Source organism: Gallus gallus, chromosome 2, assembly GCF_016699485.2.
Source record: "Gallus gallus isolate bGalGal1 chromosome 2, bGalGal1.mat.broiler.GRCg7b, whole genome shotgun sequence".
NCBI lineage: Eukaryota > Metazoa > Chordata > Aves > Galliformes > Phasianidae > Gallus > Gallus gallus.
Genome location: NC_052533.1, coordinates 65,550,392 through 65,577,560, shown reverse-complemented (window position 1 = coordinate 65,577,560; position 27,169 = coordinate 65,550,392). Strand labels below are relative to the sequence as shown.

The window sequence follows — 27,169 nt, the reverse complement described above, 5'->3', positions numbered from 1 at the left end:
AGATGGCAGCCTTTGACAAATGTATCACAGGTCCACAGCTTTGCCATGTTGCCTGTCAATAACCTTCCACTGCTCCCCTGAGGAGGGCCTAACAAACCCCTCTCCAGAAGAGGGGAATCAAATTTTTTCTACCTTTTCTGCAATAAGAAATATTTGGGCTTTCAAAAGGGTGACAAAGAGAAGTGATTACAGGAAATGCAGATGAGGAAATAAGTTCTGGCTAATCGTGACTTCTGTTGGCAATTTTAGAGCTGTAATATATACTAGGAAATGCTTTGGGGCCAAAGAAAGAAAGAAAAAAAGAAAGAAAGAAATCACAGTACATTGGAACCTAGAAGTAAGCTAGATTTTTAATGTCTCCTATAAAGAGTGCAATTAGTTTTAAAATAAAATCCTTATTACTGTATATTCAGCAATTTATAACTATTTGTAATGTCTGCGCTGAGAGAATACTTTGAAAATGGGGAAGAGTAAAATAATATTGGTAGAATGGGAGAACCAAGGAAAATTACTTTCATAAGTTTTCTAAAGGCTCTGTTGTCCAGAGGACTTTACAAACGATAGAGTGGTACACCTACTATTGTGCCATTACAAGAAAAATTAGTGTGAAGAGCATGGGAACTGAGCCATTCCTCCTTGATGAGTGGGAGAGGGGTGTGGTTATTTGATTGGCTTAATATGTTCTGTCTGTCTTTAAAAGCTAGTTGGTAGATGAAAGAGTCAGATACTTCTGATCGAAAGTTACACAAAGGGAAAATTAACAAAAATTGCTATCTGAAATGTTTCCTCTTTCCTTTTTCATGTTCTTGTATAACTTTTTGTATTTCTTGTAGCCTTCAAGGTGGAGGAAATCACCTTCCATGGGGAGATTTCAATTAAGTCCTAGATTCAGCTGGTGGGAGAGCAGGACAGTTAACTACTGTCCAGAGCAGGATATTTAGAAAGGTTACAAATTTGTTAGAAGGACTGGATTTCAGTAATACTTGAAGAGTGATGACTCATGATTTTAGAAACTACAGCTACTATTTCATGCCACAGAATACATACCTTATAATGGCTGTGCTATATGGCTTTAGTGTCTGCTATATCATTTTACCTCTACATCCATAGCAGTGATCAAATGGTCTGAACACTCCCTAATGGATCTGATCTGGGGAACAGTTTGCATTCAGCCACCTGATATGCATGGAGACTGCAGGGAGTTCCTTATGTGACCAATTAAAATAACAGGAACTAGGGAGCAAGTTTTAGAAATATTTAGGAAACAATGGTAAAAGCCGTATCAAAAATGGAATGTATGCTAGCAAGGCCTAACGAAGAAGTAAGAGACATCCTTGTCAGTAAAGCTTTCTCCAGAATCCAAGATGAACTGCATTTAACAAAAGCCTGTTTTGGGGAGCTGAATTTTCAAGAAAGGAGTGGATATACCTTTAAAAGGCTAAGATGTGTAAGGTAGATGTCCATGGTGATTTAAAGGCTGTTTTACAAAGGCTTTAAAGAGAGTTTTCACTGCTGTAGTAATAGGCATTTAATGTGATCAAGCCAGGAGGACACGATGCTTCCCCTGGGAAGGATGCGGAGAGAACTGCAACATGTAGAAGGAAGAAAAAGTACCACAACTATTAGTTGTATTGAACTGTAAATAGCAAAATGAAAATTCGCACTAAGATATTGGCAGATTGAGAAATGAGCAGACTACAAGTGGCTGTACATTACCAAGTACTTCTAGTCTAATCTGTTAAGGTTGCTGTAGGTAGATGGACGGAGTACAGCAAAAGGAATGTCTGAAATGACTGTATAGCACTGCAAAACAACACTTCTCTGCACCCCCAAAAAAAATCGTTTGATCAAATAGAAGGGAATATAAGGAAGGCATGTTAATAAAAATGGCATGGGAAATACATTACAGTTTTCCATTTTATGCAAGAACTCCGTAACCTTGGAAGAGTGAATTGATCTTACCACAGATTGATTTAGTTTAACAAGAATTATGTAAAACAACCTGTACCAAAGTATGTATTCTTGTTATTGTACTTTCTGTGTTAGATCAGGTTTTGCCCTGAAAGTCAGTGAATATAAATGTGGTGAGGCAAAAATGAGGTTATGTGCATCAAGAAGCAGAATCTGTAGTGTTGACTTTTAAATTGAAGGTACTCAAATTGATGACATTAATAAACCATCAAATATATTCACCTACTTCAGTAAGGCAGTATCTGCATACTAACCTTGTGCTCTGTTGCGCACAACCTGGCACAACCTGGGCATCCTAGTGGATGACAAGCTGGACATGAGCCAGCAGTGTGTGCTTGCAGCCTGGAAGGCCAGCTGTATCCTGGGCTGCAGTAAAAAAGGGGTAGCCAGCAGGGAGAGGGAGGTAATTGTCCTCCTCTACTCAGCTCTTGTGAGGCCCCATCTGGAATACTGCATCCAGGCCTGGGGCCCCCACTACAGGAAAGGTATGGAGCTCTTAGAGTGGGTCCAGAGGAGGGCCACTAGGATGATCAGAGGGCTGGAGCACCTCTATGATGAGGAAAGATTGAAAGAACTGATCTTGTTTAGCTTGGAGAAGAGAAGGCTCCAGGGAGACCTCATTGTGGCCTTCCAGTTCCTCAAAGGGAGCATGTAAACAGGAGGGGGAACGGCTGTTTACGAGGGTGGATAGCGATAGGACAAGGGGAAATGGTTTAAACCTGAGATGAGAGAGGTTTAGGTTAGATATTAGGAGGAAGTTTTTCACTCAGACTAAAACAGGCTGCCCAAGGAGGCTGTGGACGCCCCATCCCTGGAAGCATTCAAGGCCAGGCTGGATGTGGCTCTGGGCAGCCTGGTCTGGTGGTTGGTGACCCTGCACATAGCAGGGGGGTTGAAACTACATGATCATTGTGGTCCTTTTCAACCCAGGCCATTCTATGATCCTATGATTCTGTGCTGTGCTGCTGGCTGTCAAGCCACTGTCCTCAGGAGCTGGGATATTGTTGTGCAGGATATTGCTGGCTGCTCCAGCAGCAGGGAAGGAGATGGGTTAGGCCAGGCCCCATTTCCCTTCCACTTTCCTGACTTATGGCTCTCCCTGTTCTTCTAGGAAAAGACCGTGGAAAGGGCCATAGCAGATCCAAGGTTGCAGAGGTTTTGTGTGTGTTGTCACTGGATGCCTGAAGAAAATGGCAGAGAGAAAGGACCGTTCCAGGGAACTGGTTGCTTTGTGCCCCAGCTGAAGGAAAAGAGGGAAGGAAGTCACTGCACATTCCTGTTGCCTGAGGAGAACCTTGGCCAGTCTCTGCTGAGCTCATACTACTTGGGTATGAAAGTTCCTAAGAGAAGAGGAGAAGATCTCTCTGTCCACCACCTCTGGAACTACACTGACCTGATCTCCAAAAAGTGTAAAAATAACAGTGCTATTCTTTTGAGGGAGAAGTATGATAGAAGACTCAAATAACCTTGTAGCACTTACCTGAATATTGCCCTGAGGGAAGTTGAGTGCTGGATGGGACAAATTGCTAGAGAAGAGGCAAAGAAGAGGAACAAATGTTGAGAAATAAAGGCTCACATTCCTGACTGCTAGGGTAAGTAAAAGTTCTCTGTGCAGTTTGCCTGCACTCTTTGATTATTATTGCCATTTTCTTTATTTAATTTTTTTAAAAAAACAACTTTTTTGCCCTGGGATGCTTATATCATATGAACTGCTTCCTACTACTTCCTTTCAAGACCTGTAATACCTTCAACTGCATGTTATTTATGTGAACTCTCTTCTGCTTGCCCGTCATTGTGGGGTTTTTTAAGGTGTTTTATTCTCCTAATGATTTTTTAAAATGTCAGCTCACGTTTCTTCTTTGCACCCTAAAGAATGTTTCCTCCTGCAGTCTACCAGACCCTGCTTAGGAAGGTAAATACCTAGCAGTGGAGAGTGATAGCAAAATGCAGTTAGCAGCGATTATCTTGGGGAGCGGTAAAGCCTTGGGCCTGTTCCAAATTTGCAGACAAGCAGCTGAAGTACCAACTAGTCATACCCTTTAGAAAAAAGATTGTGCACTGTTGAGCAAAAACTATATATGAGCCCGGCAATGTGGGACAGGTTCTTGGAATGGTTTCCTGCGGAAAAATTGATTGCTAGTGCACACTGTCTTCCATCCAAAGTATCCATGGCAATATAAAATATGTTGTAGGTTTAGTATGGAGAGAGAAGTTGAGGCTGGAGTGAAGACAGTTTAAACAGGAAACCCACATTTCAAAATGCTGTATATGTAAAACAACTCCTTTTTCACTCATTTCTGTTGCAGAGGCTGCTGTTGCTTAGTTTGACTTCTTATTATTTACTTTTATAATAGCCTATATATTTACAAAGGATCAGTCCACATACAAGCCTCATTTAATGTCCATTTGCTACCATTTGCACCACATTACAAACTCATTTACAAAGGGAATGTGAAAACAAATGTGAGCCCTATGGAAAGCCTTGCTGAGCCTGTGTGTGATTGCAGCCGTACGTAACAGCTCATAAATGGTGTCGGCTAGAGACCAGGCTTAAGTACTACAGCACAGGAGCTTGTCATTTCCTTAACCAGATTGCAGCATCTGTATTTCCCTTGCCCTTTTCCTGGTGCTGTTGAGCCAGAGAATTCTTTCTAGAGCAGTCATCTTAAAAGCCAAATAGCTCGTTTGGAACAGTTCATAATGCTGTCATCTTTAAAATATGTCATTGTGCTGGAAAACACTCTTTAAGAGCTGCAGTGTTGCTGGCTAGCTTACTACACTGAGATACAGAGGAAAATCAAAAGCAGAGTCTCCCACGCAGTTGCTCTGGCAAATGAGCTGTCATAAATGCAGAAGTTCAGCAAATAAGAAATTATTATGTCCTCAACCAGCATGCTGAAGCTTGCCACATCCCAGTTTGCCTTCATCTCCACACACGTCCATTAGCTGTGTCAGCCCCTGGAGCTGGTATGCACTGCTGAAGATAATACTATCATTTTCACACATATGAGTAAATACAAAGCAGGGCAGTGTGCCTGTGTTCATAATGATCTAGCCATGGTTCTCAAGGCTGAAGCCCTTTCTTCCATTTAGAGACAGGAGCCTTGGATCTGAGGCATCAATCAACTGGCAAACGTGAACTTCAGAATACAAATGTGAGAAATAGCCTTCCACATAAACAACATTTGTTCCTTCTGGGGGTAACCATTCCTATCTCAACATGGTTCACGAAACCTGAGTTCTAGATGACACTTATGTACCTGAGCAGTATCGACCCACTCCAAGTGCCAAAAATGAGCAGTTAAGAGGAGAAGACAGTTATACATGTGTCTTCCTCACTAGAAACAGTCATTTGTAAGACTGAAAACAAAGTCAAGAGAACACCTAGCACATTCAAATTAGACCTTCATTCTCTGGTACAGTGTTTAACAGCACTGCTTGTGTTATTCTTTATGCACGTTTTCTCTACTAATAAGATGCATACAGAACATATCCAAAGCACTTGAAGTGTACAAAGGAGCTCCTACTAACGCCATTGGACTGATTCTTGAGGTCTTGAGAGAAAAACAGATTTACTCGGTCAAGTTAGGGATAATAAGCACAACACTGGCTTTACTCTTAACAAACTCCCTGTGATAATCAGTAGCTATCATGCCTGAGATCATCACGTGGGGATTGGTTCCCAGTTTAGTGACAGATGCTTGCAATTATCAGGAATCTTACCATAGAGCAATTTGCTATGTTTTCATGTAATGCTTTTCTTGTATCCATAGACAAAATGCAAGGTCAGTTTTGTGATTTTATGGCTGCATATAAATTCTCTGTTTTGCAGTCTTCTGTATTGGCGTCTGTTTTCCAATCAGAAATTTCAGCAGGTCCAGTCTTGGCAGAGAATGCGGGCACATTTACCACTGTCTTCAATTCTAAAATATGATTTAGTGATTATGAACACTGAAGAAAAATAGACGTATTTCTAGTTATAGAATTAAGCAGAGAAACTCCCCTTATTTACTAATTCTGTTCACAGATGAACATGTAGACTAATCACTAATTGACTGCTACACACAGAAAGGCAAGAGGATAATATTATACATAAATTTCCACTGAGTATTTGCATAAGATCTTTCACATAATAGTCTCTAATATGGCTATGAAAAGTCATAAGTCTTTCATTTTCATTCTACTGGCTGAATTGTTTTCTTTTTTTTTGTTCTTATTGCTCTGATTCTTTTTCATCTATCACATCATGATTTTGAACATAGCAAAGTCTGAATTTTGCTGTTTGCTTTTCTGAAGTTTATCTATGGTTTTTGACATTTCATAAAGGTTGTATCTTCACTTCTTTCAGTGATTAGGATGAAAAATATGGCAAGTAGACTGCCTTATGTGGATTATGGTGCCTGTTGAATAGCAAGTTTCTTACATTGCTTCCCAATTCTCTCTAAAATCAAGATATACTGAGATACATTAAAATATTTGTGGCTGAGGGAAACATGCAAGGACTGGCTGAACTTCTTCGAACTTCAATTTGATGGTGTTTTGAGGTTAACATAAAGGGTTGGGCTGGTTCTCATATTATTTAGATAAGCTTGATTGTCTTTGATACAGCTCTCAAAGCAGATGATTTCACATCATACGATGACTATCTGAAATGATTTCAGGATGTCGGAGACTTAATTCTCTATGAAAGCAGACAGACAGATATGTGCTTGATGTTTTAAAGTGTGATTTTTTAAAACAATTTCATTTGAAAGCAGGATGCTACCTTTTTCAAAAGATGAATTAATTTGTAATTGGTAAGATAATATTTCATGAGCCAAATCGGTGTCAAGCGTAGTATTGCAGATCCAAGAGCCACAACTCAGAGACAGAACAGATAATCCTGGGATATGAGATAATAGAACTGGAACAGATGTATGGCATCCTATGGGAGAAAGACAGCCATTTGTGAGCCAAAGTAGCACATGCGTTTAAACTCTTTCTTGCTTTTTTTTTCCCTGCATTTTGATTACTCAACTCAGTTTCAAAACAGCCCTTAGCTCCTGCTTGACTAAACAAAGATGGAAGGTATGATAACAGTTTATCAAAGACAGAGTTGTAACCACAGTGAGCGGATGTGAGAGATTGATGTTAGAAATTATAGTTTAGAAGTTGTAATTATCTTCAAAGTTGAAAAGCAAGCAGACAAAGAGTTGTCACTGAAGAGGAGTTAGAACATTGATAGTATTTTTATGTTCCATCACTGTGGTCAGTGGGACCTTTTAACAACTTTCTTTTAGACTATAGACAATATTCTGAATTTTAAACAGCACCTGCTTTGCACTGATACGGACGCAGGTTAAAATGTTATTTGGTAAGATGAAAGGTTTTGCAGGTTTTATGATAAATTCTAATGTTCCTTCTTCACGTTACCATATTAAATTTAGCAAATACAGGACGTACTCCAGCAAATATTTACTCCAGAAAGCAGCTTGACATAGGTGACCATGTCCAGCTCTCTCACCCACTTAGAACTGCTGATACTCAGTCTACTCTGAGTCAGTTAAACAAGGAAACTGGAATATTTCTTCAAACTACGTACTTTCGAGGTGGGAAAATGCAAAAGGCAGAAGATGTGCTTTCACCTCAGAAAAGAAAAAAAAAAAAAAGGAAAGAGAGCATAAGCATAGATACTCCTCAGAAGGCATATTCATAGCTGTATTAACAAGATTTGAGACAACTACCACATGTTTAATATCTTGAGAAATCTAAGCACAGTCTTCCTGCTATTTCTGCCAGAGGGAGTGACATAACAGGAACCATGTACATAGCTTTCCATTTTAAACCTAATTTCCATTCTCTTAGTTCATGGTTAAGGTCACACAAAAACAGTAAAATTACATTAATTTGTAAATCCAAATGCTTCGGTTTCAGGATGAGTTGTGCCTAGTTTTCTTCACTGTTGTCAGCCTCCCTCATATTTGCAGCGGATATTTATCTCCTCTTCCCAGTCCCCTCTACCTGTCCCCCAGATCACACAAATTAACTGTGAACAGTAGCGAGTAAGGACAAGGAAGTCACGCCATCCAAATGTCCCATCATCAGTAGCAGTCATATGAAGGAAATAACATGCTTTTGGACTGAACGCATTCAGCCTGCCTAAGAATGTAGTGCTTTCCAGAGCAATGGCTTGAAATTAGTCAGCTTTAGGGGTAAAGAGACAGAAAAAAGGGAACAACATTAGGATGGTGCTAGCAAATGAAAGAAATTGCTTGCAAAGCTGACTAGATACAGAGACAAATAAAGGACCAAATATAGATTAAAAGGACTTCAGAGTATGAAAGAGGAAGAAAAAGGAAGAGGGGAGGTGTGTGGGGGGAAGCAGTGGCACCAACAGAGGAGGAAAGACAGTGATAATGCACAAATAACAGTGTATGAATTTTCAGTCGAATATGGCAAGAGTGAATGTCAAAGCTATGCAGAGTCTTTGTGTAAACTTCTGAAAATTGTACAGAAGAGATATTAAAGTCTTGCTTTACAGAGTAATGGGAAAAGCCCTAGATTGAGCGGGCAAATCTGCCCAAGCTTCTGAATGGAGGATACAATGACTGAGGTGTGTACTTGTCACTGATGTCACAGTGATTATTAAATTAAGCAATCAATCGCTTCTGTCCAGACTTTCCCCTCTCATGGCACTGTTTATCTATGTAATCGTGCAATTAATTTTATCTAAATCTGAGATCTTCAGAGGAACACTACTTCTGTAAGGGTTGTGCTGAACCTCATGCAATCGATTGCAAGCCCTTAGGCATCTGTGTGCTACCAGGGAGATAAAAATAATAATATGAAAGGAACCCTGCACTAATATCTAACTCCTCCAAACTCCTGAATTTTACCAATACAGAGACCTATAATCTGCCTTTGCCTCTGACTTCCTATTCTGTTAAAGTTCTCGTAGAATGAAACCAAACCACAGCATGACTTGAAATGTCACCTCTGTGTAGATAATACATTTTCTAATGCATCATAAAAAGAATGAAAGGAAGAGTGTCAGTATCTCCATGTATTTTGGGGATACAAAAGGAAAGGAATTCCGCGGACTGCAGAGCAGATAATTGTATAACACAGAGCAACTGACTCGTGCTAAAAAAGAAAATTCAGGCTGCATGTTAGGAAGGATTTTTGTCAGTGGTGATTTTGAAGCTTTAAAATAGGTCCCTGATGAGACTGAATGCGGACCTTGGATGTCCGATTTCCTGTAACAAGGAAAGGATGAGCTCTTCAGTTCTCTGTCCTCTTTGCTCTTTGAAAAGCCCCTTCCCACTGACTGGGGAAGAAAGCCTGGAAATACCAGAGCTGGGCAGTGGCTAGGTAGGGATGAGGTGGGAAGAAGACATACCATCCCTGAGCCACAGTCCCACTGGCAGCATTACTAGCAGGGCTGTAATTTGTGTTGCTGAAAAGATTTCTGCTGAGAAAATGTTTTCATCCAATTCACAATAATTTCTGATATGACACACTCTCAGTCTGCTTGCCCGTGCTAAAATGTTCTCCTTGCTTATACTATTGCCTGATTCATTTCAAAGTACTTAGCACAATTTAAAACTCTTTAGACATTACAGTTCCTGGTTTCTCTGTAGTTCCTTTGCTTAAACTTACCTTTATGGAAAGGCTCCCACTGTGTTTCAAGGACTTCTGTGTGTGACCTCCATACCATGCAAATTGGTGGAATTTATGCTGGAGAATACATAGGTAAATACAAGAGGGGTGTCATGTCTCATAAATCTGATAAAACACCCCAAAGGAGTCGGTAAGGTTACATTTTTAACATTCTCTGGTTATCAGCAAAGTGAATTGCATTTTCAAGAGTCATTCAACAGAGACCTTCACGAAAGATTCCTGTGGAAATTAAGCTGCCACTGCATAGACGGGAAGGGCTTTTTGTGTATTAGTAGCTGACTAATAGGAAATGAAAGCAGATGTTTGGAACAATGTGATGTTTTCAATGGAGTTTCTCAGGCGACTGTGCTGGGGTCACTCAATTTCTGAAAAGACCTGGAAAGGGAGTCCAGTAGTGAGCAAAGATGCTCATAGAAGAACCTTGCAATATCACATAACCAGTTCGTGGCACCTGGGGGGAAACATCAGTAAAAGTATGGTTCTTTGCTCTATTTCTTTTGTTATTTCTGAAATATCTGCTACTGGCTGCTGTCACAGCCATTGAACTAAATGGCCTTTGACGTGGCAGTCATGTCCATTTGAGTCAATGTGGAAACATATGGTCTTTTTTATTTGTAGTGTATGATCAGAGTTATTGATTCAGTATGATCTTGAGGTACATGCCCTTTCACTTAGGGGTTCTTCATGAAGATATCCCAGTTCTGCCTTACGGTCCTTTACCTTGTTCGCGTTACCACTTTCTTCTGCTCTTCATTGCTGAGGCAGTATTTTCCTTCTTTCAGCAGGTTTTATTCATTCCAAAATGCAGAATTAATGTTTAAATGGAAAAAAAAGAAAATAAAAAGAACAATCTTCTGGAAAAGGGGAAAGGAAATTTTTGCTTGCTGAGAGTTGAATGGATCCTTTCAAACACATTTAATAAGCTACCTACTAACACAGACCTTAACGTTACCCAGGAATAATATGAGTGTATGCTTGTGTGTTTGTGTGTCTATGTGCGTACATACAGATGGATAATATAGTGGTGGGCTGTGTAAAATGAAATCTTAGTCCCCACCTGCTGTACTAGTGGCATGTTTGTCATTTTTGCTCCAGGCCATTCATGTTAGACAGCAATTCCTCCACTATCTCAAAGCTGTCTTTTTCTTCTATTTCCTTGAGATGCTGACATTTCACCAAACTCCTGGCTCACTCAGTAGTTGGCCAAATCTAGGCTCAGAGCAGGGCTGCTCACAAAGGCAGCAGAGGCGAATTGCTGATGGGGATGCTGATGTTGACGTTATTAATAGGGATGTTGATTCACAAGTGGTGACAAACCAAGTCAGAAAGAGCAGAAGCTGTTGCCATCTCCCTTAGTCTGTAGCTGAGATTCCTTTTGAGGGAGATAGACCAGAAACAGCTGTTATCCTCTGAGGGAAGTGGTCTTGTCTATTGCAGCAAAGTAGCTTGATTTCAGTTTACCCTAATCATCACATATAAACCATCATGGGTGCTGTAGATTTTACACAGCCTTTGAAACTCTCCTTGCAATGAGTGATCAAGAAGCTGGGAACAGTAATTACTTCAGCCATCCTCATTTAGTCTGCCACTACAAGTGAGCTGACGACTGCAGCTCACTGGTATTATTCCACATAAAATGTGTTTCTAAGTTTTCCAGAGAACCATGGTCTCCTCACTGTTATCGTATCTTCTGATTCTTGTTCTCTTTAGGAAACAGAAAGAACAAAATAAAACTGTCCCTATCTACAGGCTAGAAGCCCACTGGCTTTCAATCATTTTTATACTCAGTTATAGTCAAGAATATTTGTTTTGCCCTTCCTCCATGTCCTTTCACATAGATCTGACCTGTCACAAATCATTCAGTGTGGACTTAAAGAAATTGCACGACTCCCAGCTTAGCCATTAGTGTCACCTAATAAGTCATTTATAGCCTTTTATTAATTGTATATTCAAATAATGGAGAAAACGTCGGTGCTGTTGGTTTGTCTCCAGGTCTGTTTCAGGGCTTGTGAGATAGAATATATTACATGCAGGAAGCCCTGTGATTTGAATATGAGACAGTTGTCAAATTAATAACAATATCAGACTTCGGCCTTTGTAAACAAAACATTATCAGTGGTTTCTGCTTTGATTTCATTGTAATTGGTTTTACACAAACCTCCTGTAACAGTTAAGCATCTGGTGATAGAATTGAAAGATACTGATGTTAATAATGAAGCAAGCCACTCACTGCCAGATTCTGATAAACTACACTGTATCTCACTCCAGTGGAATCAGTTAAGGGACAAAGTGCTATTTAAACAGAATAAGAGCTTTAGCATCTGGACTAAAGAATTTAGAATGTATATTTACAGTCGCCAATCCTAGAAAATCTCAGATATGAAAGATGTGCTTAGTAAAACCCATGTTTGTGCATAAAGAATTTATATTCTGACAGATATGAACAGAAGAAGGTGGCTCACTTTTTTTCAGACCACATTACACATGCTACATGAAAACTACACTGAAAACTTGATGAATAAAAAATGGTCATTCTAATTCTATGTTTATCTCATTAATTTTAATTGCTATGTAAATAACAACAAACATTATCATGATTCAGGTGGAAGAAGTCAGCCGCAGAACACTGACTCCAGATGAATTAAATGTGATTTAACTGGTGGCAATGAACAGCAGAAATATGAAGACATTCAGTTTCTGGTTCTATAGTGAACACTTCCTCTGCAATATTGCAAATGCACATGTGCATCAATACAAATACCTGATGTGACCAGACAAGTCAATGTAAATATAAGCCATTATTCATTATCTTATTTCCTCATGGCACTGCTGGCCTCAGTCCAGCCCAGGTTAAAGATGTGTGTAATTTTCAGCACATCTGTAGCACCACTGTAGTCCTCTGGGGATAAATTACAACCTGCGCATTTCATTTTTTCCACATGTACTGCAAATAGTATCACTGTAATATGAAAACAAAATGATTCATACAAAAGGTTTGTGTGTTTCTTGTTTTAGCTCACCATACTATTAAATATCACTACAGAAGCCTCTCTCTCCCATTTTCCACCTCTGCAATTGATGCCTGGGTGATTTTAAACTAGCATTGATGGAGGCAGTATGAAACAGTTAGCACACTGTAAATTGAAATCCTAACTCTGTTTCACAGCAACGTCCCTATACATCTAGGAGTCCTGTGCCTCCTTAGGAGGTAGATTCACTCAATACCTGTGGACCTGATAACCTCCAAAGAACGTGGAGTAAGAATGTGACCGCCCGACAGAGTAGCTTGCCTCTAGGTCAGAGGACAAGATGCTTGATCTGAATGCTACTGACAAATGAGGCTGAGATATTTACCAACTGGACGGTAATTTTCATTTTAAAACCATAATGGTTTCTTAACTCTAATGCATATGCTAGGTCTCTTTGAAAACATCTGTTTGCCTTGGCTTCTTCTCCTTGTTTAACATGCTCAGTGATGGAGTAGTCATGTAAATAATATTACTAGCAATACTGGTGTATGCAGATCTGATCATATCAGCGTTTTCAGAAATAGAATCTGGTGCACACAGACCTCATCTGGTTAGGAAATTTATGTTGTATGTTGTGAATCATAGCCTGTGCCTGCAGTTAATGTTTTCCTTATGATGTAACAGAGTGTATCTGCAGCAGTCTAGCTTCAAGCAACCTGGAAGTATTTTAGGAATATCATAGCATAAAACACGGGTGTCTAATGGAAGAATTTTCAACAGTTTGCTTCCAGCAAGGTTTGTATTTTCTTCTATTAAATGAGATCATTTGGCAGGGCTGACCATATGAGATGTCTGAATATTAGGCAAATCTGACAAGGGCTAAATAGAGTTTCAAATAGAGAAGAAGGTTAGGCAAAGTTTTGATACTTATGACCCTTTTGGCTCCTGTGTTTTCAGAATAGAAGTATGGTGGGACATTGTTATTCAGCATCAGTAATGCAAAATTATGGATGTAACTGCAAGGAACTGCATGTTGGCCAATGTAGCATATGGTTGGGAGAGCAAAGCTGGAAGACCATGCTTCTTCCTGTGCAGCAAAGTGCTAGCAAATATTTGAAGACCGTGCGTGATAGGTCCAACAATACTGTCAGTCGGTTGTTGCAGGTCTTGACATTACCACACAATGTCATCAGGTGTTCAGAGTAAGTCACAAATCTCTCAAGAGGAACTATGAGCTAAACAAGTTATGGACAGTATTTCATAAATTGAGAAACTAAACTTAATTACAGGAGAAATTATGATAGTGATGCATTCAGCTGTAAGTATCAGTTATAACAGTGTTACCTTTGAATCGGGTTTCAGTAATTTTCAAGGTCAGGAAAGTCCTAAGACTTGAATGCCCAAACAGATGTCATCAAGTTAGATTATTTCCAAGCTCGAGTTTCAGTCAGCTCATTGACATACAAGTTTAAAAGTGTTGGCACTATTTCAGAGCTTAGAGGTAGTCCTTTGACTTAAGGTTTGCCGAGTGCCATTCATGAAAATTTCTGAGTAGTGGTTGAAAAGTTAAGTCTCAAATTTAAATGAACCGACTGGGAACTCTTTTAGGCAGTTTCACTAGAGACTCAGTGATCCATGTGAAGTTTGTAGGTGGAAGTCAGATGCAGGAACATGGTACTGCATTTTATGTTTTTCATTAGTTTTCAATGTGGGTTGGCAGTGGAAGATCTTTATCAGACATACTGCAATCATAGTGAAAATTGTCTCGTCCTACAATTATGCGTATCGTTGACAAGGTGCATTGAAAGATGAGATATTCTCATGCTTTGTAGCAAACAACAATCAATGTTGCAGCATGGTAATTACCTGTGTGAAATAAATGCTACATGTTTTTTTATACTCTGGTAATCTTGTATTTAGCAGTCTGGGTATGAATTGCCTTGCAGAGGTAGCAGTTCTTAAGTCCTTGCATGCTTTCTCCAATCTACTAATCAAGATGTATTCTTGAGTATTAATGTGTACAATGTTAATGTATGGACAAACAGATGGGATCTTGGGCTGTGACTTGGAGGATGCACAAGTATTCTTAGCTTTATCCCTGGCCTCTTGCTGACCACCCACTCAGAGATTAATGCTCTGTATAGGGCTTGTAGAGCTCAGAGGTTAAATCCCTGTATAGGGCTTGTAGAGAATTTCTGATCTGGTTGCCAGTGTCTCACAAGGAGAATCTCAATGTGCTAGTTTGGCTAAAATAAATGTCAGGAAGAGAGTTGAAAATAAACAAGTTACCAGGGACAGCATTCATTTTAATTACGTTTACTTTTCCACAGGCAGAAAGAAGTAGCTCTCACTATCTATTTTAGTCACTTACAAACTACATAATTAATAGGGGCAGGTTAACCTTGACTGTGAATTTCCTTTGGAAACTGGATGCCAACACATTTGAAGTTCCTCTGCTCTCATGCTCATGGCCTTGTGGAGGGAGTGCCTCCTACCCATCTAATGAGCTGACCAATCCTTTCAATCTATTCTATTCAATAGAATATTTTTTACTGAATATGGAATAGACTATATTCTATATATTTACTGATTATATATTATATATATTATATATTATATATATATATTATATTATATTTATCCCCGTTAAGCGCCTACTACAACACTATATTTACTGAATATAGAATAGAATAGAATGTTGCATATTGAATGTATCTACTCTATTCAATTTATTCAATAAACTGAGAATACAGTACAGAGTAAATTGATCTGGATTTGTACCAAGTAAGAGGCTATCCTTTGCATGTAAAAGGATTTTTATCTTCCAAACTCTTGTCTTGAGTCTGTGTACTGCTCAATACAGTACCGTCAGAGTGAGGTGAAAAGAGACACTCATGAATATCTGCTGTGGTTCTGCACAACTTTATTGACTTTAAGGACAGATTTAAGGACTTTGCTTCCATCCGTTGCAATCTCTCTGTATGCTCTCTAAAAAACAAATTACCAGCTCAAACCTAGGAGCTTTCATGAGTATTTGACAGATTTCTCCAGATACAGCAACAGAGCTAAGATCTTTGACTCTGTTCTTTTCCTTCCAAACCTTGTTTGGTTGTGGAGGACAGCTAAGCCACACCTGTAGCTCTGCTGTGGGAATCTGAAGTTTTACAAAGCCCCCAATTTCCTCTGCATTAGGTGGAGAATCATTTTCATGAAGTGCTGGGTAGAATTTCAGAAATCAGTAGGTTATCACTTTTTGATCATCAATTACTTGCCTTTGATCTGGTTCAGACAACTGCTTTCAGATCAGGTGGATTCTCACCTTTACTGAGTGAGGGCTGAACTAAGATAATCTTTTTTAAAATTAATGTTTGTGCTAAGCTATTTTATTGTGACTATCTCTCTGAGAAGCTGGTATCCAGCATTTTCCTAAATCTATGACCTGATCCTACCGATTCTCCTCCTCCTTATCAAAGACAGAGTGGTGCCTGATCCTTGTAAACCATTTGTATGTCCTATACATTGGCATTTGTTTTAAGGAAAATAACCTTAAATTACCAGAATGTTCATCTTTCAAAAAGGAAGAGTACTAGTCTCCATTTTTTCTGTTTACGTGAAAAATTACAGAATCTTTGATGTAAGTAAGAGATTATAACTGCCTTAATTTCATTATTAGGTTTTGAGCACCTTTCATTTTCAGAAGTGGTGCAGAGGGAGATATCTGTGAACAGGTAGAAATGAGAGAGGGAGAGAAAAGCAGGTGTTTTAAGAGAGCACTAACAATCTCAGATAAAACCTTTAATGGCTTATAAATATTGTCATGAAGGAGACCTTAGCATATCAACCTTCTTATGACAGGTTGGTGAACTGAAAAAGCTTCTCCAGCAGATCGAAACTAGCGCTGCATTACTCAGACATGGATTCCCTTAGGAGTTTTCATTTTGCACAAATAAGCTAGATGTTTCTAGATTTACAGTTGAGCCCAGTGAGGGGACAGTGGTTCAAATGCAGTCAAATAACATAAGGAAGGCTGAATGGTGGGTTGGAAGCAATGTGTAGCTGAACTGAAAATGTCATCGGCTAGAGAATCCCACCACGATTTTCTGTTTGCATCTGTCAGTGCAGAGGGCTGAGGGGAAGGCAGGTCTGAAGGAAGTGGCAGGTCCACAACTGCCATTTTGCTGTCAAGAACGGGGAGGCTTGGATGAAGCAAGTTTGTTTGTGCTGTAGATACTATGACAGCACAGTAGCTGCTGAAACTGGTCCTTGTTTTTGCTGCAAAGATCGAACTTTAATCAAAATCGGTTCCTTTTTCCTATACGCTTGATCTTCCACGTTTGCTCCCTCTGCTGGCAAAGTCGAAAAGACATAAAGGAAAATGAAAGTGAAAAAGGAAGACAAAATGGTGGGCTTACCCTTTGCAGTTTGACAATTAAATAAAACCTGAAATTTAGTACAATATTAACCCACCTTTTAAAACATTTCTTATCATCTTGTCTTCATTATTTCCAGGGGGAGAGGATGTCTGTTGTGGTAATACTGGATCTCCTTCAAACTTGATTTTCAGAAAACAAAGCATCCTATTCTCCTTTTAAAGGAAAGAAAATAGTGTAAGCCAATTCCTGACTTCTCATGTCTTGAATTTTATCTTCTTTTCCATCATGTTTGTAATGTACATTGTGGAAAATCAGCACCTCTTGTCTTTTCTGTCATAATTGAATATTACTTGTTATTTAAGGACAGAATTCTCAAATCTCTTTTTAAAATCTTAAAACCTAACCCAGGGATTTTGTGCAAAATAGCTGTCCTCTTTTTTAAAGGTGAATGTTCACCATATAGATGTCATAAAATGAACCAGATCCATTTGCACCTTTTTCTCCAACCCATTATCAGTTACATGTTCTATTCCTTCCTTTGCACTGACTCTGCAGTTCTCTGTAGTCCCTCCAGCTGCAGAGTGAGCCAATGTGAGCTTTTTTGTTTCGCTTTTGCTAGCTTAGTTTTATCCCATTTTAATGAGATGGTTCAGTTGAGCCCAAGGTCAGAAGACAGTCAGAGACAGCCCCAGAGATGGGGCAGTGGCATGCAATGAATGATCAGATCTTCTCAAGCAGTGTGATACCAAGTTCTGGCATGCCAACTTTAATGCCAAGTTCTGGTTGAAAGAAGCAGTAAACAATGCTGGTAGATAAAGTTCAGTCAAGCCTTTCTCCATGTGAGTAATTGGTCCTTTAATAGGCTTGGGATTAAGCATAAGATTCTTGGAACATTTTCATTGGAGCTAGTCACTGGTAGCATTAGATGATGAGCAGCATGACTGAAAAAAGGCATGAAGATCTCTTGCCCTTCGTCACTAGCTCCTTCTGCTTGGCCTTGCAAGATTATGTTACTAAAGATGACCTGTTGTTCTTACTGAGCTGTCCCTAATCACTGGCTAAAAACATGGTGCCCCCTATTTTGCATTCCCTCTGAAATACCACAACTCTTCTTCTGTCTCCCCTTAATCTTCTTTCAATCTCATTTTGTCTCAATAGTACCCTTTCTGGTGCTGTATTTGAATTCTGCAATGCTTCTTTTCACAAGGATGTTCTATTTTCAGCTTTCCTTGTTCTCAATGACCAGCCATGCATGCTCGCTTGATGAGGTAACATTTGTTACCTCAGCAACATCCTCTGATATTTTCTCAAAGTAATTTTTGTCATGAAGTACCATGAGAGGCTCAGATGCTCCTTGTTCAGTTGTCTTACCGAATACAGGGGTAGTGAATGATAACCTTATTTTTTGTTTTGAATGTGGCAAGGAAGGAGATCAGAAAAAGAAAAAGCAGAAAAAAGTATTTGAATTGCAAAAGCTGAAGAACATACGATGGGTATGGATTTTAGGAGGCAGAGAAGGCGGGTCTGGAGCTCTGCAATTGCTGTTTGTTTCTTATGTTTCTTTGTTTCTTTACCGTATGATTCCTGAGCATCCTATTAATCTTTCACGCACTAACTAGGTGAGCATAGAGTACTGAGAAGTTTAATGTACAACACAGAGCAGAACATGAGGCTTGCTTTTAAAATTCACTTTCTGCAGACGTTTTATCACATAAACGTTCTTAGACAGCAAACACAAAAGAACATGAAAACAGCTGAAGTTAGTTCTCTTTTATATTTAAACAAAATGATTCACGGAAAATATTTTCTGTGTGAAATTGAAATCTGTCTGGAAAGATGATTTTGTAGTGTGAGGAGCCCTGTACAGGATGTACCTTATTATGGATAAAACTGTCATCCTACATGTTGCCGCCTGTGTTAGACATAGCTGTGATTTAGCCATAATTTACATCAATCATTTTAAACAAGCCCATAAATTTTCATTTCTTTTCAATTTCTTTTGTTTATAAGTAAATGGCTAGATCCTTATATAGAACCAGAAATGCTACTGAATTATAGAGAATAGTGTGGCAAACCTTTGCTTTTTTACCTAACTTTGGATATTTTCGACCTTTTTGTTTTGTTTTGTTTTCCCAGTTGACTGCCTACCTTTGTTGCATCAGAAACAGTGGTTGATGACTGTTTAGTTTCTCTACCATTGATCTTCTCTTGCCCTTAGATTTCCTGTGTGAACTTCTTATTGTGTGTATGCTACCTCTGTCCCTACAGGTTCAGTAAGGGTGGGATTTTTTAATTTGTTTTTATCTGAGCAGTTTCCCCACCTTCTCTCAGTATGCATTTCTGCCTTCTTGTTGATCCAGTTAAGCTATTTACTGTATACACCTTACACCAACTCCTACTTAGCATGTATTATGTTTTCTAATGTTGAATTCATGGTGATCATGAGATGAAAGGATGAACCTAACAAAATTATGACCATCTAAGAAGTGATTAAACAGGAAACTCCCCTGCATTGTGATTGAAAGGAAATGAGTGGGTGTCAGCCTACTGAGTTGTTCCATATGAATCGAGCTATAATGGATCTGTTTTTCATGTGTCTTAAAGGAGAGCTCAGAGTGATCCCTTAAATCTTGTCTGTTGACAATTCAGAGAAAAAAAAAAAGAAGTGAGCTCACCGTCCTGCACTTCCCCCCATCAAGTAAAAGTTGACATAACTATGGAGCAAACATGAAAAAAGAGTGAAGGATTTCTTATGGTCCTTAATTCTTCTGCTGAACAATTACAGTCTCTGCTTATCAACTGCCTTTTCCTTCCTCTAATTGTCAGATGTAATAGCTTCTTGTCCTAAATTTATTTTGTAGCTCATCTATTTCAAACATACAGTCTGTAGTTGACCTATTTCTCCTTTTTTAACTCAGGTGGAGATCATTTTCCTTCAGAAAATTATTACTTTTTTCAATTCCAACCAACATAGCCAAGGTTTTCTACAAACTGAGCTTTAAGCGTTTAGTAAGTTGTTCCATCTTGTGATACAGGTTCAAAGTGGTTAATTTGCTTGTTTTCTGAATTACTTTCCAGTACATGGGGATTCCCCTGACAAACGGGCTGAAGGACAATTCAGTCCTGTGGAAACTTGTGCGCTTTCAAACAGAGATATTTCTTGAATGAATGTCATCCTGGTGGGTGAATACGATATTTAAACATTAAAACTTGTGTGTGAAGAGAGTATCCTGAAAGAATCCACAGATGCTGGAAATGTATACATTATTAATGAGGGGTTAGTTGTTTGTGTCAGACTGTCATAGCCTATGTATCACATGTAATGACTTACTGACTCCTCTCTTTCTTCTATACATCATCACTGGATTCAGTGCATTGTTTCTTTGCAATTCAGCAGCCTTCTTTAAACATACCAACTCTCTCTGTGAGTTACACAAAGAAGAGATAGTAATCCCAATGAAACACTAATTGTGCCCTGACTACGATGTTATCAGTTTAAACTGATCAATACATGTAGATTTTTACAAAGGAAAAAGTCATAAGTAAAATTTAGAATGTAAAATTCAGACACCATTTCTGTTCATCTTTGCACAATTAACAGAAAATAAAGGAATCAGATTGTGGCTTATGTAGTCTGGTCAACTGAGAAAATTTTATTTAGCATCCTACAAGTTTATACTGTAGACTTAAAGTGAAATGCCACTTGCTGCTGCGTTTAAGCATCACATAACTAGATTTGATTTTTGAAAAAGGACACGTCTTCTATTGCCTGTAAAAAGCATGCATGTTGTGAAACCACTCTTCCTCTGAAGGACAGACAGATGGAGGAAACCTAAATAGCGGATAAGTGCCAGAGGTTCCAACATCTGCAGTTAGTGGAAGCCCAGGACAGTGCATTTTAAGCAATGCATTTTAAATGGAACTGTGATTGGAATGAGATACATGTTGGCAGGAGCTCATTCCCAAGAAAGAGGAATCCTACAGTGATAAGAAAAAAAGTTTGCCGTGGCTCTCTTTGGCTTCGGGTTTGGAGAAATATCTAAAACATGCCAGTCAAATCCTGTTGTCATATGGCAAGAAAATGTGCACTCCAATGAAAATGGCCTACATCCAGGTAGGCCCCTGTAGGCAGTGATTTATGGTCTGCATTGTACCTGCATGTGAGCTGGTTATTTTAGTAAAAGAAGTCGAGTCATGCCTTTGAAGGCAGGATTTCCCAGGCACCCAGGAAACTGGTTCTGCCGGTTCCTGGGGGCTCTCACCTCCTTCCTCCACCGCACCCATTCCAGGCCCTGTGCATCACTGAAACACAAACAGCAGGTGAGATTTTATCTGTTGAAATGTTTTCAAAACCGCTGGATTTTGGTCTTTCAAGTCACTGGTCTCTACCAGGAGTAAGGATTATTTGGCTAACTATGGCTGTGTGCAGAAATGTTCACATCCTCAGAGTGATCTCAGCCTTTTTAGCTTATGATGTTTTTCTCTGAAAATATGGATACTTTCTGAAGGCATAATATTCATCTCCAATTTAAAAAGTCAGCCTTGAAGAGAAGCAGTGCATTGCTGAAGGATTTGGTCACAGCCTGCCAAATTTTGTTACAAGTTCACTCAGAATCCGTTTTCATACAGGCTGCTCTCCTGATCAGTCTTGCTGATTCATTGTATGGACTGTCATTACTCATCAACTGCAAAAGTATCCCAAGTAAAATTCAGTATGATCCATCAGGCATGTCCAACCCGCAGCCTGTGTGCCACATGCAGCCGGGTGCAGCTTGCAATGCTACTTGCATCTCTGGCCCTGCATCATTGTGGTGGTGGCTCTTCCCTTCCAGGTGGCCCAATCCCACTTCAGAACACAGGGAAGGCTCAGTGAAGTGCAGACTCTTCTTCTGATACCTGTAGAACTTGCTCAGATACATTGAAACCTGCATGTATTGCACATGGCATGTGCTCATGTGGTTTGTTGAGTAAAACACAGTGGTTGAGGGTACTAATATTTCAATTTGCCTAATGGCACCTCACATGAAAAAATAACCCCAAAAAAGAAAAATCATGATGAAGGGAGAGTGTTCAAGGAAAAATGGACAGATAAGTACTTCTTTGTCAAGACAAATAATATGGCATTATGCTTAATTTGCAAGGAAATCATGCCAGGTTTCAAAGATTACAATTTGAAAAGATATTATATGCAAAAACATGCTGCAAAATTGAATGCATGTCAAGGAATGCTTAGTAAAGACAAAGCAGCAGAACTGAGAAAAACTCTGTCATCTCAACAAAATCTTTTCAAAAAAGTTGAAACTCAAACAGACTCTGTTATAAAAGTTAGTTAGCAAATTTGATTGCAAAAAAATCAAAACCATTTACCAGTGATGGGTTTATTAAGCAAAGTATGGAAACGTGGCAGACATAATGTGTGCTGATGAAAAAAAAAATGGATTTTTTCTATGATCAGTTTGTCTCTCTAGACTGTGGCCAGGTGAATTGAAGAAAGAATATCTATTGAAAGACATTTGGAGAGTGAAGCTGCTAATTTCACATTTTTTACTTTGGTGACAGATGAAAGTAGGGATGCTACAGATATGGCTCAACTTGCCATTTCCATTAGAGGTATTGATAATGAATATAATGTCACTGAAGAAATTGCTTTTTTGGTGCAATTAAGAGACAAAATAAATCTCTTGATTTGTATGAATAAGTAAAAAAATATACATGAAAGCAGTTTTCTTCAACCTTTGTCAACATATGTGGCATGGCTACTGGTGGCACCCCTAGTGATGGTTGGTAAAAAAGAAGGACTTATAAAATTAATAGAAGACAGTGCAATTATCACTGATGACTCATGTTTAAGTTCTTTACAAGCAGAGCGGTGAGGTGCTGGAACAGGCTGCCCAGAGAGGTTGTGGATGCCCCGTCCCTGGAGGAGTTCAAGGACAGGTTGGATGGGGCCCTGGGCAACCTGGTCTAGTAAATGGGGAGGTTGGTGGCCCTGCCTGGCAGGGAGGTTGGATTCATGATCCTTGAGGTCCCTTCCAACCCAGGCCATGCTGTGATTCTGTGGTTCTGTGATGTTTGATGAAATATCACTGCATCACACATCAAAAAAATTTATGTGTAAAAGCTTTAAATATGGATAATGTCGTGCAAATCGTCACCAAATCTGATTTTGATAAAGGAATTTGAGAATAGGTTTTAAGATTTCTAAAAATATCATTTTCAGTTGACATAAATAAATTACCTGTGAATTTTCAAATGGAATGAATTCAGTTGCAATCAGGTATTCAACTCAAATAAAAAATTGGTCATGTCTCTTTACCGGACTTCCATAAGACCTTTCTTAGCAGAGAAAAATATCCCTCCCTTCACACTCATGCCTTATGCTTCTAATCACTTTTTGGCAGTACATATATTTGTGATAAATTATTGTCAAGTGTGAAGCACAGGAAGAGTAATATTTCATTAAAAATCTCTGACAACCATCTTGAGAACTCACTAGGAACTTTAGCTACTTGTATTGAACCAGACATTGATACATTAGAATCACAAAAACAGGGTGAAGTCTCCCACTACTTTTATATTTTTGTTGCTCTGATTTTTGTTTTAATAAAAAAAATGCATGAAAAATGTTTTGCAACTTATTAACTATATAATATATTTTATACATGGTCCAAGAAAATTTCTGTTAGTTCAGTGCAGCCCAGGCAAGCCAAAAGGTTGGACACGCATGTGATAGGCTATGAACTGCTTTAAAATTATTTACTATAAATGACAAATCATCACCAAACAGTTACTGATAAAATCTGCACATTTCTTAAACTGTTAGGGAGTGCTGAATTACAGTAAAGACAGGACATTGAGACAGTGACATGAGTCACTGATACACCAACTGCAAGCACAAAAACCAGATGTCTTAAAGAATATAGATCATCCTTACAGAAGGTAGGGCTGTAGCATGAGAAATAATGAGTCTGAAAAAATTAAGTGTTGTGTGGAATAATGAAATGAACAAATCTCCACAGTATGATGCAGTAGCTGAAGAGAGATGCAAAGAGCTCACTGATGTAGAGATGGAGGAGTGATTTGATAGCTCTCTGTGAAGAACATACAGCAGAAGGTAGCTTTTATACCTAATAAGCAAAATATAAAATGATCTGATGCTGAAAGTCACAGCTAGAAATAAAATGAAAATGTCTTGGGATAAGAAAAATCAGCTAAGCAAGAATTGTGAGAGATGTATCACTGGAAATTTTCAAAGCAAGATCACTCTTGGATTTGAAGTAGGAATTAATTGTAACACTTGTCGCCTTTTGTGGTACAGGGAATCATTAGTGCAATATTTTGTAGTACAGTACTTCCTTGTGTGCTTAAAATCTGTGTTTGTAAATGGATCTACTTACAATACGATAAGCATTCTAAGCAGCCTCATAAATACAGTAACAAGTATTCACTGAAATAAAAAAGTAAGAAGTCTGTTTTTCCACATTTACCATTAATTCTCTGTGAGCTTCAGTATATTGCAGAATTGTTTGAAAACATATTAAAAAGTCATATTAATAAATCTTCAAATTTTTAATCAATCTCTGTGAATATTATTGAAATTAAGAGAATTTATATGAGGAAAGAGTCTTACGTAAGACTTCTGTGTCTTGTAGTGAAATACTACCCCATAAACGCACTTACATAATGTACCAGTGACACTAACCTGTGTTTACCCAAAACTTAAATGATTAAGGAATAGCTTCGAGAGCAAGGTTATGGTCACAATATGAGAAGCCAAACAGAACATAAATTCAGCCAGTTAAGCTTGTCTAAAAGCAAGCTTAAGGACTATAGAGATGATGGAAAAGACTGTATCATAAAGGAAATCTATGGCAAGGTCTGATTAATATTTTTGATGAAGTGTTTTGTTGAAAAATGAGACCTCGCTGAAATGAGATTCTCTGTAAAATCTTTTATATTTGTCATGAACGCGGCATGTAGGCAGGCAGTTCTTGCAAAAGCTGAAGATTTGGCAGCCTTGTAAACCTTGATTGCAGTGTATTATACCTATGAAAGAAGCCAGAAATTTGATAAAAAATGCCTCTTTTCAGACAACTACAAATCCATGCCTTATCAACAGAATAAATATACTCATGTCAAGATATTTTCTATCTCCCTTTCTTTTTGCATTCTAACAAACAGGAGAAAAATATCACTTAGATAACTCTGAGAAGTCTTTTGGTTTGAATGCAACACTGTATAAAGACTTGGAAAATATTGGAAGGTAAAAGACCTGAAGAAAAATGAAAAATGAGATAATCTTAGTTTTATCAAATATAGTGTCAGACTAAAATCTTTTTGCATGAGATATTTGGCCTTTTAGACAGGGACAATGCAATAGACTGAATTTTCACACATGAGAGCAGCACTTGGGTGATTTCAAATTATTACTGAAGTACAAATGATGTGCGTCATCACAAGAACTGATTAGGCTGGCAAGGCACTGACTGGCATGAGTCTGCAATGTATTAAAGGAGAAGTTATAAAATCCTCTTCTCCGAGAGGCAAACATGATGGGTAAGCAAATGTTGCATTGTACAAAGCACTAAGACCTTCTTCATAGTGTTGCATGCAGGTCTTCACATGTGTTCACGAAGTGAAAATTAAAATGGAATGGCTGCAGAGAAAGGAAAATGAAATGAAAATTAGAAGAGATTGAAGGGAGAAAAAGATGTAGAATAACAAAATCAAAGGATTATAAGGCAATTGTGAGGCCTTATTGTGAATTGTAAATGAGAAAAAAGGTTTTAATGAATTTCTAGGATGTGGCTTGGAATAATTTTCCAAACAAGTGTATTGAGGGTAAGGAGACAATGATGTCCTAAACACTGAACTTTATAGGCAGAAATGTGTGACTGTATGATAGAATGAGAGAATTTCTGGGAATGGGAAATTAAGATCCCTTGAGAACCCAAGGTATTAATATCTCCAAAGGATTTTGAGAATGACTGAATCACTATTTGGGGGAGGCTGCACTTCATACACAGTGAAAATCCCACATTTCTAGGTTTCGCTGATTGCCTGTAGAGGTCAGAGAGTTGTGTGTTCTGATCGTACGCCCAGAGGATAAAAGTGAAACCTCCAACTTAAAACATACCAACAATGACTATTAGCTTTGGATTTCTTGGCATTGTCTTCTGTGAGAGCCATTCTCTGTCTCCTAAGATGTTCTAGGACTTATATATTCTAGGATTTTTAAGATTACTTTGGTATTTCAGGGTAATAGCACAGTGATGAAAGCACTGATTATTTTCCCTGCTTTATATTGTACGTATGGATTTTCCCAGGTTCTACATTCATCAGATTTTGGGAAATATTTGTTGTGTATTGTAGTTAATATGGTGATTGCAACTGGTAGATTAGAAAGTACTACAGAAACGTTACCAACAGTTACGTGTGACTATAACTGAAGACCTCTTAAATTCATTTTCCTGGGTGCTACTCTGGTTTTGGAACAAGTATTTTTCTGTAGACAGTGAGACCTGAGGAACTGGTATACTGACAAGAGGTGATATAATGGGAAGTCCTCCTGTGTAAGCAAGACCCCAGTGAAATCCGAATCAGTGCAATTTCTGGACCGTGGAATATAGATGGATTCAGAGTGAACTCAGGTAGTCCTTTGCCTTCATGCTTAAGTGTGAAACAGAAATTACTTATTTGTATTTCTGTCTAGAGTGACAATTGCTTTCAACTTGTAGGAAAATAGAAGTAAATCAAAGAGCGTAAGTCAGAAAGAAGGAAACAGTGGGACCAGAAGCAGAAACATTTGGTGCTGTACTGGGGGACTAAAAAATACGTATTTTTTACTACAGTAGTTTAAAAAGAACTGGGGCCATCTGCTAATTCACATTAATTATTAAAGCTTACAAGAAACAGAAGACATAATGGCTGATGCATTCTCAATTATTATAAATCTTCGTTGTGCTCCTTGTCTTATTCTGTCTTATGCAAACAACTGATCAGCATACAGCAAAATTACAGTAAATTTAAGGATAAAATAGCAGCTCTTGAAAATAGGCTGAAAGACCTGAAGAATGACTTCAGTATAAATTTGTAATATTTGCTCATGTGTACACAAAGTTGTGTTTGTTTATCTAAATATATGTTTTAAAATGTATTTACATAATAACAAAATCCCCTTTGTACATCCCTGATTAG

The 27,169-nt window shown here is 38.5% G+C and overlaps 1 long non-coding RNA gene across 1 annotated transcript in view; it reads left to right on the top strand.

Annotated features, from left to right (window-relative positions):
- Positions 1-27,169, top strand: part of LOC112531764 — a 165,432-nt gene that overhangs the window by 17,921 nt on the left and 120,342 nt on the right. The window contains exon 2 of the long non-coding RNA XR_005857824.2: positions 3,083-3,563. This is a non-coding gene — a long non-coding RNA (uncharacterized LOC112531764). The remainder of the gene's footprint in view (positions 1-3,082; positions 3,564-27,169) is intronic.